At 37.4% G+C, this 17,954-nt stretch overlaps 1 long non-coding RNA gene across 1 annotated transcript in view; it reads right to left on the bottom strand.

Moving 5' to 3' along the window:
* LOC128202471 (uncharacterized) overlaps positions 1–17,954 on the bottom strand; it is a 338,352-nt gene that overhangs the window by 73,525 nt on the left and 246,873 nt on the right. The gene's annotated exons all lie outside the window — the stretch shown is intronic.

Here is a 17,954-nt window from a genome sequence, read left to right on the forward strand (position 1 = left end):
ACAAATACACTCACTTTTACATTCATAATATTAGTAAGGATCTCAGAAAATGTAGTCTTTTTTTTATACAACTTAGAATGACAAACAAGCTGACGGCCCACCTGAAGGAAAGTGGTAACCGTCGCCCATAAACATGAGCAGTACCATGGACACAACAGAGTATACTGTTTCGCCCATGATACCCCCATGCGTTGCCATTCCTGAGGACTCAGGTGTTATTCCTCTGTACCCTGTAAATTCACGCCATATCCCACCACCCTTCAAACCGAAACACAGCCATGCAAACAACTGCTTCACGGTAGAAACACGAATGGGACAGAGGTGGCCAAGCAATCGACTTTTGTGCAAAGTCTCCCACTGGTCGTCTATGTCGATTAAATAAATAAATGTCAACAGGAACAGTTTCTATGCCATTTTTCGAATGGTTTGTTGTCGTCGGCTTATTTTGGTCGCGTGTGGCGTCCACCTGAGCCGCCGGCTGGCACCTTGCCAGCGGTCCGTGCACACTACACGTAAAACATCTAGTCAGCTAATAGCCAATTATTCGATGTTACCGCACTGCCAAATGCGATGACCACTTGACGAGTTCGGTGTGCTCGGTTTTGTCTATATATTTGCTGGACAAAATAGGTGTATTTTTTTTTATTTTTATACAACTTAGAATGACAAACAAGCTGACGGCCTACCTAATGGAAAGTGGTAACCGTCGCCTATAGACATGAGCAGTACCATAGACGTAACAGAGTATACTGTTTCGCCCATGATACCGCCGATGTGTTGCTATTCCTGAGGACTCAGGTGTTATTCCTCTGTACCCAGTAAATTCACGCCGTATGGTATTTTTATGGCAACCAAGCGTCAAATAGCCCCATACTAACAATATACCCTGTCAGGTCGACCTTCACGTGGTTCCCCCTGGAGATCATCGTGGCTAATTCTAGTTATATTCGTCAAGATGGGCTAACTGACCTGCTTTCATCCTCATCAGTCATCTATCACTGGTGCCCCGCCATTGTATACCGATAGCGCAAACGGGGTTACCATACCATTATCACCCATTAAAAAAAATGGCAATTAAGTGGGAGGAAAGGGATTGTTGGATAATGTTAGATAGATAGACAGATAATTTATTTGCATTACTTACAGCACACAAAAACAATATACAGTGAAAAAAGATAAAAAAAGATGCATGTACAAAAAATAAAAAAATAAAATAAAAACAAAATGCATAAAGTAAGTAACAATTTTTTCCCATTCATGCGTGTGTCACAGTAACACAAAATGGTCACAACTTAGCTTATTGCTTCGCCCTAAAAAGAGCAAAACACTGATATACATACTGTTGTGGCCAAGAGTGAGCTGAGAAATTCCATAGAAAAAAAATTATGATGTTATGTTACAGTCTTTTTTTTTTTACAACACAGGGGGCAAACGAGCATGCGGCTCACCTGATGGTGAGTGACTACCGCCGCCCATGATCACCTACAACACCAGCGGCATTGCAGGTGTGCTGCCGGCCTTTTAAAAAGCAATATACTCTTTTCTTGAAGGTTATGTTGTCATATAAAATATTATATTTACATTTAACTTAAATTCAATTAAACCACAACGGGAATACATAGTTGATTGCTTCTTCTGATTATCAAATACGGATCAGATCAGCTCACATCGTAGATGCCAGTATGTTTATTACTTTTTATTTATTTTTCAAATCTTTACCACTCAATTATACCAATCCTCTTATTTTTAAGTTAAGATACCAGGACCATCATGAGGACTCAGACAACGAAAATCTGGGGACACACCCAGGACATCTAGATTAGACCCTTTTAGAAAAGACCACATTCCAAATTTACCAGACTTTGTACAAAAGTCGATTGCTTGGGTACCTCTGTCCCATTTGTGTTTCAACCGTGAAGCAGTTGTGTTTGCATGGCTGTGTTTCGGTTTGAAGGGTGGGATATGGCGTGAATTTACTGGGTACAGAGGAATAACACCTTTGTCCTCAGGAATGGCAACGTATGGGGGATATCATGGGTGAAACAGTATACTCTGTTATGTCCACGGTACTGCTCATGTGTATAGGCGACGGTCACCACTTTCCATCAGGTGGGCCGTCAGCTTGTTTGCCATTCTAAGTTGTATAAAAAAAATTGGCCCGACTGAGAATCGAATCCAGGACCTCATTTACGTAAAATAACGTGGCCAACACTGTCCCACAGAGGTCGTCAATGCATGCATGTATTTATTGGTTTTTAAATTGAAATAAGTGTATTGATTTTTTGTAAATATATAATTCATTGTTTTGTGATCAAATGCAGTCTATACAGTACTCAGTATCAAAGCCGAGGCGTAGTTTAGCCTACCACATTCGTTTATAACAAACATACGTGGGCGGTACGTTTCTAGTTATCCCATTGATTATTTCTAGGTAGTTCCCAACATGAAATGTGTACGTTTACGTACTATGCGTGTTAGGAAATAATACACTGTCATATATAGGATAGGTCATAGATAGGTAATAGGATTCAAATAAAATAAAATAATAAAAACTCTGTGGCAATCTGGCAACGTGTCTATTTTTTGAATTGTCAAAGGTGTTTTTTTTAATGGGTGAAAATGGAATGGCAACCCCACCCGCGCGAACGGTATACACTGACGGGGCACCAGTGAAGGATGATAGGTGAGAATGAAAAAGCAGGTCAGTTAGCCCATCGTGATCATTCAGCACGATGGTTTCCAGGGGGGACCACGTGGAGGTCGACCTGACAGGGTATACTGCTAGCAATGGGATTTGTAGTCCGCATTACTAACAATGTTGAATGTTAGCAATGGAGATTGACAGCCGATATTAGGTCGACCTCCACGTGGTTCCCCCTGGAAACCATCGTGAACAATTCTTATTGAAATCGTCACGATGGGCTAACTGACCTGCTTTATCCTCACCTATCATCGTTCACTGGTGCCCCGCCGGTGTATACCGATAGCGCGGGTGGGGTTTACCATTCCATTATCACCTATTAAAAAAAAATACTGTGACATATTTATATGAAAGAGATAATGTTATCATATATCTATGACAGTGTATTAAGCCTGTCAGCGTAGCGCCGGGGGCTCGTTAGCGCGTCGCTTTGTGTTCATTACAGTTACGGAGATAAGTGCAGACAGACGGACGGACGTGTTGCGGGCTAGTCTGTAATTATGCTGTTTACAAGGGCGGGTTATGAATGGGCGTGATATTGTTTGCTCTTAGTGCCGGATAGGGTATGTCTACGGGGAATAGTTTTTTTTTATGGATTTGTGTCTATTTCTACAGAACAATGGTAAATAATAATAAATAAATGGTAAATTTATTTATTTTATTTTATTTTTATACAACTTAGAATGGCAAACAAGCTGACGGCCCACCTGATGGAAAGTGGTAACCGTCGCCTATAGACATGAGCAGTACCATGGACATAATAGAGTATACTGTTTCGCCCATGATACCCCCCATGCGTTGCCATTCTTGAGGACTCAGATGTTATTCCTCTGTACCTAGTAAATTCACGCCATATCCCACCCTTCAAACCGAAACACAGCCATGCAAACACAACTGCTTCACGGTTGAAACACGAATGGGACAGAGGTACCCAAGCAATCGACTTTCGTACAAAGTCTCCCTCTGGTAAATAATAAATAATGGTTTCTTTTTGATGGGTGAAAATGGTATGGTAACCCAGGTGATACGCTGGCGGAGCACCAGTGAAGGGTGATAGATGAGAATGGAAACAGGCCAGTTAGCCCATCATGATGAATTCATCAGGAAATAACCATGATAGTTTCCAGGGGGAACTGCGAGGAGGTCGACCTGGTTGTGTATATTGCTAGCAATGGGATTCTCGGTCTCCATTAATAACAATCCCTTTCCCCCCTATAAATAATGGTTAATAATAAATAATCAAATATTTGATTATTTATTATTAATATTCACCTCGTTTTGGGGGGAAAGGGATTGTTAGTGATGGGGTCAAAAAGCCCCATTCAATGATGGCAAGATTATTATGCAATACAGACACATACATATATGACACACATAAAAAAATATATGTTGTTGTATCAGCCATTGACTGCTGAACTTAACCTACCCCATAAAGAGTTTTTTGCCGTTAGTTGCCATACATAAAAAAAATATATGCTGGACATATGACTTGACTATGACACCAGAGGGAGACATTGCACAAAAGTCGATTGCTTAGGTACCTCTGTCCCATTCGTGTTTCAACCGTAAAGCAGTTGTGTTTGCATGGCTGTGTTTCGGTTTGAAGGGTGGGATATGGCGTGAATTTACTGGGTACAGAGGAATAACATCTGAGTCCTCAGGAATGGCAACGCATGGGGGTATTACGGGCGAAACAGTATACTCTGTTATGTCCATGGTACTGCTCATGTCTATATGGGCATATATAGGCGACGGTTACCACTTTCCATCAGGTGGGCCGTCAGATTGTTTGCCATTCTAAGTTGTAGAAAAAAAAAACATTTGATCTCCTTTTTTAAAATCGGTTGACAAAAATCACTTAAATATATCCCAGCATTTGTCGTGACCAGTGCCGTCTTCTTTATGAGCCAGTGTATTAAGAAGTAACGTAAAACATTCTTCCGTGAGATATGCTTATCACATAATGCGAGGAGGTATTCCGGGCAAAAAGTAGCTATGGCATGCAACATATGGTGTGATGTCACGTAACTGGCTTTGAAGGAGGTAGGCACTTAATTTAACTGTATTTTTATGTGTATTTTATGTTGTTCTCGCCAATTCTGGATAGATTTTACATTTGTGTGTTGTCATTGAAATGGGTAGTTGCCAAATCAACTGCTGGATATAAGTCTTGCACAATGTCTTTTAACATGGGGGGGGGAAGGGATTGTTAGTAATGGAGACTGACAATTCCATTGCTAGCAATATAACCAGGTCGAACTCCTCGCGGTTCCCCCTGGAAACTATCATGGTTAATTCCTGCTGAATTCAGCATGATGGGCTAACTGGCCTGTTTTCTTTCTCATCTATCAACCTTCACTGGTGCTCCGCCAGCGTATCCCGTTAGCGCAGGCGGGGTTACCATACCATTTTCACCCATCAAAAAAAAATGTCTTTTAACATGTTCTTTTTTTACACTGGGGCCCACACATTATTGGTCTTTTTTATTGGAGAGTTTATGGTTATAAGTCACCACGCTGAGCAAATGAGTTGGCGATTGGAAGTTTTAAAAGATTTTTGAGTGAATTTTTGAAAGGAGTTTGGGGGTTTAAATGTACATTAATATAATGTTAAAGTAATCGAAATTTGTTTCTATTGTCAATTCTAGTTTCATTTAAACAATGTAATTACTCAAGGGAAATGGAAAGCTTTTTTTTATTAAATGTTTGAACAATTTTTCAAACAAGCCGAGACGGACCACCTTTTGATTAAAGTTGAAGATTTATAGACAGAAATACCATGGACATAACAGAGTATACTGTTTTACCCATGAAATACCCCCATGCGTTACCATTCTCTGAGGATTCAGGATTTTATTCCCCTGTGTGAAGTAAATTCACGCCATATCTATGTTCAAATATATAATACAGCCATGGAAACACAGCTGCTTCACGGTTGAAACACGAATGGGACAGAGATTTATCGAGCAACAATCGAGTTTTGTACAAAGTCTCCCTCTGGTAAATGGAAACGCTCAGCTCAAGGGAAATGGAAACGCTGGGGACCGTTTTATTATTTTAGTGTGTTTGAACAATTTTTCAAAGAAGCCGAGGGATACGTTGGACTTACCATTTAATTAAACTTGAAGATTTATTAAGAAATACTTACTAACTGAAGCACTTATTTACTGATTGAAAAACTCCAAAAAAAAAAACGCTGTTCTCCTCTTTATAGGGAGAATCGTGTCAAAAAAAAACCATCCATTATGGATGGTTTTTTTATGTGTGAAGATGGAATGGTAAAGACATCTATGTTATAAATATAAATTAGCGGGGCACCAGTGAAGGATGAATCGATGAGAATGAAGTCAGCTCTGTTGATTCATCTCGGCGCATTCATTAGGAATTAACCACGATATTTGACATCAAGGGGGATCACGTAGATAGAGTACTTTTTACACTGTGTTTACCCGTAAAGGGTCGCCGTCAAGAACCTTTCTTTCCCGGTTCTTTGAGCTATGTGACCAGCCCGTTGTCACTTCAGCTTGCTTATCCAAAACAATATTTTTTAAAAATTCTGTCTGTCTCTCTCTCTGCATATATATATTTCTTTTTCTCTTTTGTTATCATTTTCCACCAATACGAACTAATCTTCTCATTCACATCAGCCTTTAACTGTCCATTGTTGAACATAAGCCTCCCCCTTAGGGAGTTTTGCAATAGTTGCCACGCTTGGCAGGCGGGTTGGCTGACGACATCCATGGGAAAGGAAAGGGTGGCCTATTCTATGCCGGGACAACACGGCCCTATTTTTAACATTTAATTTTTTCGTTACTAACAGTCTTTTCACTTCATCAGTGGATAGTTAGGAAGTTTGGCACACTAAGTAGTACAAAGCCCTCTCTGTGCTACTATTGCATTATTGCAAAACATAAAAGTAAACGAAGTAAGCTCTATCAACTGCAAAAAGAATAATAAGAATCGTTTTAGAATTGTCAAAATTATCGTTTAGCAAAACAATTAATCGTCGCATTATATTCCTCTGTTTTAAAGTCGGTTGTAAAATATAAACTCATAGTTGACTACGTAAAAAGTACTATATCTTTTTGGCCATAGATCACTCCGCGTATGGTGCCCACAACAGCACTGGTGGGACACCATTCCCCGATGTCGTTTTGCTGCGACAAAAACCGAATGGTCATATCGTAGAATGCGCATAAAAGACCGATAAGTAATTGTGGACTAAACGGGGGAGGACTGCGGTTTTTGTGGACTTGACTGTACCCGGCTGTATAGAGTAGATTAAACATATAATGATACAGTATTTATTAATGACTTTGTATTTCATTGGTGACTTTTTATACCACTGAGGTGGCAAACAAGCAGACGGCCCACCTGATGATAAGCGGTTACCGTAGCCTATGAACGCCTGCAATACCAGGGGCATTACGCGCCTGTCCTGACCCTGAGGAAACTTTTAAATCCCTTTTTTGAAGAACCCCGAGAAGAAAGGATGATAATGAGTACTGTCATTTATTTCAAATTTTGATATTATACCGATTTTTTTTATACAACTTAGAATGGCAAACAAGCTGACGGCCCATGTCCCATTCGTGTTTCAACCATGAAGCAGTTGTTTGCATGGCTGTGTTTCGGTTTAAAGGGTGGCGTGGCGTGAATATGACGTGAATTTACTGGGTACAGAGGAATAACATCTGAGTCTTCAGGAATGGCAACGCATGGGGGGTATCATGGGCGAAACAGTATACTCTGTTATGTCCATGGTACTGCACATGTCTATAGGCGACGGTTACCACTTTCCATCAGCTTGTTTGCCATTCTAAGTTGTATAAAAAAAAAAACAAATATACATACAGACAGACAGAAAAATTGGTAAAAGAAGAAGAAAAAAAGAAATAGTTTATTTAAAGAATCATGCAATTCGCACAATAGCACACAAGACAAGAACAAAATAAATAAAAAAATAATATACTATACAAATAAAAAGCGTTTACCGTTTTCTGCTCAATTAAAGTCTAAATAAAAAAAAAAATATTTAAAAATAATAAATAAATTAACAGTAGGATAACTCTTGAATTAAATAAAACATCCAGAAAGGTTTGTTTTGGTTCTTTTTTTAAGTCATCTGATATCAATTTTTCTTAACTGTCTTCCAGACTTCGTCGAGTTATAAGTTTGCTATAATAATTACTTACCAATATTCCTTTTGAAATGTATCCTTGTGTCTGCATCTGCGCGCGTCCTGCTCTGTACAGTTCGCGAGTACGCCCGTACAGAGGTAATGGCAGCGATTAGTTGCCATTCAGTTTTTGCCGACCACAATCTGTCTCCGTGATAACATCATGCGCTGTCGCTCCGTGTCTTCCCTTACACGCTGCTCTGCAACCACGTCGAGTTTGTATATATTACGATATGATCTTACTGTAAAAATAAGTCGAACGACTCACTTATACATTTATATCAACGTAGGTAAAGATTTTTTATATAACGTGGAATGGCATACTACAGCTTGTAGTACTTATCTAATGTACAGTAAAATCGTGTTTTTTTTTTTTTTTTAAATGGATGATAATAGATTGGTAACTCCGCCTGCGCTAATATGCCCTATCAGGTCGACCTCCACGTGGTTCCTCTTGGAAACCATCGTGAACAATTCTTGTTGAATTCGTCACGATGGGCTAACTGACCTGTTTCATCCTCACCTATCATCTTTCACTGGTGCCCCGTCGGTGTATACCGATAGCGCGGGTGGGGTTGCCATTCCATTATCACCCATAAAAAAAAAAAAAAAACTAAATAACACTAAATTAATTAATAAAAAAATAACCGTGAGTATTGTGCTCACAAAAGACATGTCGTGCTCTATGGTAGTTCCACCTTAGTCACAGTGGTATCCAATCTGTCTACCAACCATCATATGAGAGGCAATAAGATCCCTTCCTGATTACCAGCTGCATTTCTGCTTTTTATACTTTAGCTCTCTATCGGCTATGTGATTTATGTGATGTTTGTGCGGCGTGGAATCTAGCGCATGTTTTCACGTTCTCTATGCGCACGCTTCATTGTAACTATTTTACATTTTTACTCACACTTATATTTTGTTGCAGAGGATTTTTTTGTGCCGCTTTTAATAGTAAACATGTTGTCAGTCCGCCTGATGATATACGTATATAGTATATAGATAGCAAGAGGACTGTGGCTTATGGTTGAGAAATAATTATGGATAGGTATTCTATACAAATTTGTAACTGGAAAATGTCTGGATATGGTTTTAAAAAGAAGCCCAAATGAGTTTTTCAAATGGTGGTTATATTTGTTTATGTCTTTTGACCACAACAGTCGTATCAGTGTTTTGCTCTTTTGAGAATAAAACAATAAACTGAGTTGTGACCATTTTGTGTTACTATGCGAAAGGAAAAAAATATGGTATGTACTTCATGTATTTTGCCTGTTTCTTGTATATGTATTCTTTTATATTTTTTTGTGTATGTCTATCTATGTCGGTTGTTATTTGTATGCTATAAGTAATAAATTAGCCCTTAACTGTCCACTGCTGAACATAAGACACCCCCTTGGAGGTTTTTTTAATGGATGATAATAGAATGGTAACCCCGCCTGCGCTAACGGTACACGCTGGCGGGGCACCAATGAGGAATGACAGGTGACGATGAAAGCAGGCCAGTTAACCCATCGTGATGATTTGCACTAGAATTAACCACGATGATTTCCAGGAGGAACCACGTGGAGGTCGACCTGATAGTGTATATTGCTAGCAATGGGACAGATAGACCCCATTACTAACAATTCCTTTCCCCCTCACTTGGAGGGGTTTGCCAGTAGTTGCCGCGCTTGGCAGGCAAATTGGTTACCGCAGTCAGGCTTTAGAGATGTTTTAAGAGGGAGGCTAGTGCCCATCCCTCGCCGTCCTTTAGTCGCCTCTTACGGCACCCACGGAAAAAGAAGGGGTTGCCTATTCTATGCCGGGACCACACGGTCAATCTATCTATGTGTATGCAAATATGTAGCTATACTTTTCTATTAGTATTTTTCGCGGTAAAATGTATATTGCAGTGACAAAAGCCGCAGGGGGGCGTCGTGGGCGACGCGGCACAATGTCGCGTAATATGTGTCATTACGACTTCATTAGGCAAATGTGAGGCTGCATAGTGATCTTGCCTGCGTACTGCGCCTTTATCTCGCGCTTTTATTTCTAGTTTTTTTTTTATGACAATATCACAATTACTTTGCTATTCGACCTTCGCGGTGCAGTGGTCGTGTACGTCTCTTTACGTATATCAGGTAACGAGTTCGATTTTCGATTGAAATATTTCTAAATTAACTAAGGTTGTATTTTAGTGATATTTCATACAGTTATATACTGATACCAAAGATACATATTCAACGAACAAGGGTTTTTTTTTGATGGGTGAAAATGGTATGGCAACCCCGCCTGCGCTAACGGGATACGCTGGCGGAGCACCAGTGAAGGGTGATAGATGAGAATGAAAACAGGCCAGTTAGCCCATCATGATGAATTCATCAGAAATTAACCATGATAGTTTCCAGGGGGAACCGCGAGGAGGTCGACCTGGTTGGGTATATTGCTAGCAATGGGATTCTCAGTCTCCATTACTAACAATCCCTTTCCCCCCAACGAATAAGGGTCAATTTGGATTTCTTACTTTATATATTTTTTTTATTGTTACGGAGGTAAAAGTGTAGACAGTACACGACTACGGAAAGTGGCTACCGATGATACCGAATGGTTACCCCGCCAAGCTATCGGTATACACTGAGGGATAATAGGGGAGGATGAAGCAGGCCAGTTAGTCCATCGTGACGTATGTAACAAACAAACAAACACGAAGGTTTCCAGGGTAATCCACGAGTAGGTCGACCTGACAGGGTATATTGCTAGCAATGGGTCTGTTAAACCTTATTAATAACAATCCCTGTGCTTTCACCAGCCAACCATTAGGTAAAAACGGAAAGCGTATGAGGGGCAGATGTGACGAAGAAATATTACACAAAAAAAAATGTACCTATTAATAAAAATCGACATAGATAGATCGATAGATAGATACTCTTTATTGTTTCCTCCATAAGATTACAATAGTAAACTTATTACAGATACAAACAGTTATATTATTATTCATGTACTTTTATTATTTACATATGTAGGTATATACAGCTGTTTATTGTATTACTAGCTGACCCCGTAAACGTTGTTTTACCACTTATTGCGAAATATAAAAATCGCAATTAAAATACAGGGGTCGATTGTAAATCGATGAAAATTTAAAGTTGTATGTATTTTTCAATGCTAAATTATAATAAAATAAAAATAAAAAAAAAATTGTCAAAAAAATAAAAAAAATATAAAAATATATTTTGGGGTGGGTCACCCTTATCATTGAGGGGTATGAAAAATAGATGTCTGATTCTCAGACAACCCGATATGCACACAAAATTTCATAAATATCGGTAAAGCCGTTTCGGAGGAGTTTGGTAACAAACACCGCGACACGAGAATTTTATATATAAGATATATTCCATTTTTTACTGGGTATTATTTAGTTTATCTTTAATTGTATGGTTATTACCCTTATACATTCTATAGTTTTCTTTCAGCTTCCCAAAGGTTGACTGTAAGAGATCCCTTTATGGGATAAGTCCGCCATTGTATATTAAATCATTTATCAGTGTTCAATATGAATTATGTACAATAAAGATTTTACAATACAATACATCTGTTAAATCTGTTAAATACATCTGTTTCTGTACAATCTATCATACTCTGATACTTACCTTAAGATATTTATAATATATATATATATATATATATATATATATATATATATATATATATATATATATATATATATATATATATATATATATATATATATATATATATATTCAATGTAAAATGTGGCATAGTTATTGTAAAAGGTACGTTTTGTAGAATACATCAACACCTATACATTACCTGATGCTTGAAAAGGGTTGTCTATCTGATGTGAGTGTCGAACGTGCGGTCCGCCTCCTGTGTGCTGTGTGTATACAGCGATATGGAACAGACATTTATCAACATAATGTTTATTTATTTAATATTCAAATCTGGAATCCGATACCGCCTATAGATTACACTATTTGAGTGTTTGAAATTGTAAAAAAAAAAAAATCGAATTTAAAATTAACATCTTAAATTTAATTGTATTGTAGACTGCCAGTATTATTATTTGGTATAGTACTGGCAATATACGATGCAATGTAAATACGCGAGAATTTTAAAAATAGAACATCTATTTTGGAACATTAAAAGTATTAATTCGATATATTTTATTTAGATAGTAACTGAAGAAGAAGAAAATAAAGACAGTATCTGCGGTTTTAATTAAAAATTACCGAAGATTAGACCGCATGGCTTAGTTCCTTTGCCTTTCCCATTGCTGACAAATTACAATACTACTATAACTACTAATTGAAAATGCTTTTCTTCCAACTTCAAAAAAAGATCTCGATAAAATTACAATTTGATTTTATTATTTTTCTTAGTTTTGCTTGTACAGAAATATGTAAAATAACTTGGAAAATTTGAAGTAATTAAGGTAGTTTGGATAAAAATTAGTGATCAGAGATTGACTATCTTAAGTATATAATCAAACAGTGGGAAAAATATTTTTGTTAAAGCCCGCGTACTACATATTATAAAGAAAAAGTGAGAAGTCTGTGGATTTGCTCGTAATGGATTTTTACAACTACAACTTTTATCAGAGGGAGGCTTTGCACAAAAGTCCTTCGTTTGGTTACCTCTGTGTTTCAATCGTGAAGCAGTTGTGTTTGATGGGTAGCATATGGCAGTGAATTTACAGGGCACAGAGAGATAACACTTTATTCCTCAGGAATGGCAACGCATTGGGTGTATCATGGGCGAAACAGTATACCCTGTTATGTCCATGGTACTGCTCATGTTTATAGGCGACGGTTACCATTTTCCATCAGGTGGACCGTCGGTTCGCCATTCAAAGTTACATAAAGAAAAACCTTTCCGACATCTCGTGTTGTAGCGAAGTGCGCTCCACTGGCGGTTCTGCTTTCACGGAACTTGGTTTGGGGGTGATTCGAGCCCTCTGCGTATGCATAGCCGGTAGTGGCTAATTACCATTCGGTGTCCGCCTGAGATAAGGCTATAATTACATCTTCCGACGTGTACAGCCGACCAGAAAGGTGCCTGCCCTTAATTGAGTTATTGTGTCCGCGTTCGCATTCCGTACGGAACCCTTTGTTTCCGAAGTTTCAAGTGGCCCTCTTTTTGGTGTTCCGTTCAGTAATTGTAACATAGACTTAGGTGAACTTATGAACCGTTTATTTTGAAAGCAAGGAAGGAAGAATGAAATAATTTTAATTCTATTTATTTATTAATTCTTTATTGGACAATAAAACTTTGTACAAGTGGCGAGCTTAATGCCATATGGTATTCTCTACCAGCTAACCATTGGGTAAAAACAGAAAGCGTATGAAGGGCAGATGTGGTGAAAAATATGTGACATAATTATAGCAACATACAGAAATAATTATACATAGTAATACATAAGAAATACACATATAACACATAAATATTACATATAATAATAATAAATTAAGTACTTATACGAATATACTTAAATACTATTATTAACATAATTAAAATCATTTTTTTAATAGTACTTTTTTAATGACTCTACTACCCTTTCGCAATGCAGCTTCAGCTAAGAAGAACTCAGGAACTCAGTTTTTGCTTTTTTTTTTAAAAAAAAAAATAATTTTACAAATTATAAATTTGTGTGAATAGAAATTATCAAGCAGTGCCATATTTTTTTTTAATGGATGATAATGGAATAGTAACCCCACCCGCGCTATCGGTATACACCGGCGGGGCACCAGTGAAGGATGATAGGTGAGGATGAAGTAGGTCAGTTAGCCCATCGTGACGAATTCAACAAGAATTGTTCACGATAGTTTCCAGGGGAAACCACGTGGAGATCGACCTAATAAGGCATATTGTTAGCAATGGGGCTGTCAAACTCCATTACTAACAATCCCTTTCCCCCCAGCAGTGCCATATTATAAAAAAAAATTCTTCTTTCATTACTCTGTAATCAATATTCGTAACCATAGATAAATAGAGTGATGTATCTGATACTACATTTATAATAAAATTGCTCTAACTGGTATTATATAAAATTTAGAATCAAAATTAATTGTATAGGGACTTTTTATTTATAACATTTTTAGTCTAAATTAATAAAAATAAATTAATATATTCAAAATTACAGTTTATATGTTTAAGAAACTTTATAAAACTAGGTTTCACATACGTGTCTATTATTTTTGTATGTTGCCGTGTGGGCCCGGCCAGATAGGGTCACCCCTTCCCTTCCCGTGAGTGTTGTAAGAGCCGACTAAGGGACAGCGAGGGATAGGTAGCAGCGTCCCTCTTAAAGTATCGCAGTGGCAGAGCCATTAAATTTCCTTAATCGGCTCTTACAACACCCACGGGATGGACAGATATGGGATGGATGATGAAGATGAGATGGATTTAAAATACCTTTTAAAATACCACCAAAAGCTTAACTGCGGTTGTCAACCCATCTGCCAAACGTGGCAACTACTGGCAAACCCCTCCCCCTCATATGGGTGAAACCTATGGTTAGTCTTCTCTTCATTTAAGAGTTTCCTCTTGTCGGTGCAATTAATTCATGCATCTTCCTCCAGCCAGCTCTATCCCAGGCCATATCCTTTATCTCCCTATACGACATGACACCTAGTGTTTCTTTTATCTGTGTAATAGTTATTCCTCGGTCTTCTCCTTATTCTTTTGCCCTCTGTTTCCTTCTACTATGCTCTTAAAAAATCGTCATGTCGTATAAGGTGGCCCAGTACTTTACTTCATCTACTCTCTATGGTTAGTAGTGGATAGTTAATGCCTGATATGATGATGATCTTTGTAAGTTATGTGATTACATCTTTGCCACTAATCACTCTAAATCGATTTTGCTAATGTGTAGGATTTCTTCTCATGCTAGTCTCATATTAATTTACCCGTGGTTAAAATTATTTATTTATTTATTTATTTTAAAGAGGCACACAACAAATTATAACCATGTTAGGTTTATATATAGGTAATTATGGTTTTTATATTAGGTTACAATTAAAAAAACATGTGTACACAGCACGATTAACATTTAGACGTAACATTTGATTTTCGACACGTGGAAAACATGGTAATTAGTAAACAACTGTACTGTATATAACACTATATATAATTTACATTAAATGAAATTTATACCATAAAACTATCACCGTACAAGAAAAACAGATTAGAAAGAAATTAGAATAGAATTATAATTATTTTTTCTCTCACTGTGTTGGATTAGTTGGAAGAGATTTCTTTTAGAGATAAGCCCACCCTTGATAACAAGTTGTTAAACTAATCGCTGTATCGTTTATTTTCCAAGTGCAATAATATATATATATTTATAATATTTTGTGTATTATGTATTATTCTTATGTATACATAACATCTTTTGCACACATGTGTCCGTGAGTTACGTATTTAGGGCCTACTCAAAATCAGTGTCGTAGCTTCAGATTTGAAACTGCGACATATGCTGAGTTAGGTCCATTGCACAAACACTGCTACATTCATTTTGGTTTTTTATATGTTATTCTTTTTATTCTAAATTCAATGTAAAATAGTAATGTTATTATATAATTGTATAATCTTCATTAATATGTTGTTTTGTCATATGTAACATGTATAATTTATATTATTTTTCTTAAAAAATTTAATAAATAAAAATTTTAAATTATCAAATTACCTGTCGACTCTTTTCTCCGCGCGTAGCCGGCCGTGGGCGCGGCTCTGAAGAGACCCATATCACCTTGACGTTTTGACTGTAAAAATTATATTAATCCCCTGAAAATTCCCGTCCCTCCCATGGCCAGTAATTCTAAATTTGTTTTCGCTTGTTTACTCCATATAATGTTGAGTTATAATTAAATTGGGGAACACGAAATTGGATGGTTTGTTTGCAATATCTTTTAAATTGTTTTTGGAAATTATGTGATGAATTCGGATAACTTTGTTGGTGTATTTTGGTGTACAATATATATGTACATATGTACATATATGGGACTATTACCATTTTCCATCAAATGGGATGTCAACTTGTTATCTATTAAAAAAAACTAAGTTTTTTTTATACAACTTAGAATGGCAAACAAGCTGACAGCCCACCTGATGGAAAGTGGTAACCGTCGCCTATAGACATGAGCAGTACCATGGACATAACAGAGTATACTGTTTCGCCCATGATATCCTCCATGCGTTGCCATTCCTGAGGACTCGGGTGTTATTCCTCCGTACCCAGTAAATTCACGCCATATCCCACCCTTCAAACCGAAACACAGCCATGCAAACACAACTGCTTCATGGTTGAAACACAGTAGGGACAGAGGTACCCAAGCAATCGACTTTTGTACAAAGTCTCCCTCTGGTAAGTTATGAGTAAAGAATTCCTGGCCTATCTTAATGTTTACTCATTGATTTAAACCCTTCATGTATGGTATACGTATATAAACAAAAAATGCACTTTATCAATGTCAAAATGACCCACTAACGTTCCACAAGCTAGCTATTTATCTTCTCTTATGATAAGGCTTGCTCTAATATTACCATATTTACTGTCTTTTAGATTTTTTTTGATGGGTGAAAATGGTATGGCAACCCCGCCTGTGCTAACGGGATACGCTGGCGGAGCTCCAGTGAAGGGTGATAGATGAGAATGAAAACAGGCCAGTTAGCCCATCATGATGAATTCATTAGGAATTAACCATGATGGTTTCCAGGGAGAACCGCGAGGACGTCGACCTGGTTGGGTATATTGCTAGCAATGGGATTCTCAGTCTCCATTACTAACAATCCCTTTCCCCCCAATACTCTGGGTGATTTCCACATATAATACGTATGTGTATCTCATCATCACATCTGTTATCAACTTTTTTCATCCTCGTGTTGAACTGATTTGAGAACTGTCTCATCCTTTTTTGAAGTCGGTTAATTAAAAGATAGAGAATTCACATGTGGTAGCTTGCTCATGTATTTCTAGTCGGTATTCGTAGAAACATTTATGTAAGTAACTTAATACCGTAACACTTTATAGTACATGCATTTTTCTTGTTAATTTTGGCCATAAACTAGTTGTGATAGAACTTATATATATATATATATATATATATATATATATATATATATATATATATATATATATATATATATATGTTTAAATTCCTTATATATTCCCAAAGTTAGTATATGTATATATATATATATATACGTCCACAGAAATGGCCACGCATGGGCAAAACAGTATACTATGTTATGTCCTTGGTACTGTTCATATCTATAGGCGACGGTTACCACTTCACATCAACTCGTTTGCCATTATAAGTTGCATGAAATAAAAATAAATAAATAAAAATCGATATCAAAATTCCGTGGATATCCGTGATTTAGTTAAATTTGAACCTCTTAAAACTGTTTACATTTTATTAGTAGTACCTATTAAACGTAAACATGTAGAAAGTTGAACGGAATACACAGTTCATTATGGTGCAAGTAAGTGCATCCCCGATAGCAGAGGGCAAGGGAGGTTGCCGTTGGGGTTAGGTTTATTACATTCAGGTACGCTCGCAGTTGCACTACCGTCGCGATCCGGCGATTCGCTTGCATTCTCCCATAGCGCGACTGGTGTTCACATTTGGGGACGTTTTGGGGATAGTTGTACCGCTATAGGGCATTTTGGTAATCCCATAATGTACAGGAGAAATATGTGTATGGCGATGGTGTTTTATTTAATCGATAAATTGTATTTTGACGATTATTATGTATCTAATTACAATAATAATAAAATAAACAAAAAAGCAATATTTGTATATAAAAAAAATTGTTACTTTATATATATTGCTTTTTTTGTGTATACCAGAGGGAGACTTTTTACAAAAGTCGATTGCTTGGGTACCTCTGTCCCATTCGTGTTTCAACCGTGAAGCAGTTGTGTTGCAGTTTGAAGGGTGGGGGATTTGGCAGTGAATTTACAGAGTACAGAGAAATAACACCAGAGTCCTCAGGAATGGCAACGCATGGGGGGTATCATGGGCGAAACAGTATACTCTGTTATGTCCATGGTACTGCTCATGTCTCTAGGCGA

The sequence above is a fragment of the Galleria mellonella genome, unplaced genomic scaffold (genome assembly GCF_026898425.1).
Source record: "Galleria mellonella isolate WM207_F2 unplaced genomic scaffold, CSIRO_AGI_GalMel_v1 utg99, whole genome shotgun sequence".
NCBI lineage: Eukaryota > Metazoa > Arthropoda > Insecta > Lepidoptera > Pyralidae > Galleria > Galleria mellonella.